Here is a 475-nt window from a genome sequence, read left to right on the forward strand (position 1 = left end):
GACCAAAATCTCTAACCAGCTGCCCATTCATTGTAATGTGTTGCTCTTTCTCTATTTTACCGTTATTCATCAAATCATGAATAAACACAAACGGTCCTCCACACTTGCCAACTGTTTCCATTACAGATGCACAAAACACTGCAGAAGCCATCTGTATCACATTCAAATAGTACGACATTGTTAGGTTGTACGGCTGGCAGCGCGTGAATGCTGCCGAGAGAACAGTCGGAGGCAGGTTGAGCAACACCCGGGACATCTCCCTTTATTATTGTTATGCTGTCTCTGTATTTCTCCTTAGGAAATAATAAACTGATATTGTGCCCATTGTGTTTCCCTGTCTGGAAGGCACACAGATACTGAGGGCACAAACCTACGCAACATAAGCTGTTGCAGTGAGTATTTAGAAGAAGCGCCGGCCGATTTCCTGACCGACGCCGCTACAATACTTCATTAACTCACCTCCTCCAAGACTCCT

This window comes from Penaeus monodon, chromosome 31 (assembly GCF_015228065.2).
Source record: "Penaeus monodon isolate SGIC_2016 chromosome 31, NSTDA_Pmon_1, whole genome shotgun sequence".
Classification (NCBI taxonomy): domain Eukaryota; kingdom Metazoa; phylum Arthropoda; class Malacostraca; order Decapoda; family Penaeidae; genus Penaeus; species Penaeus monodon.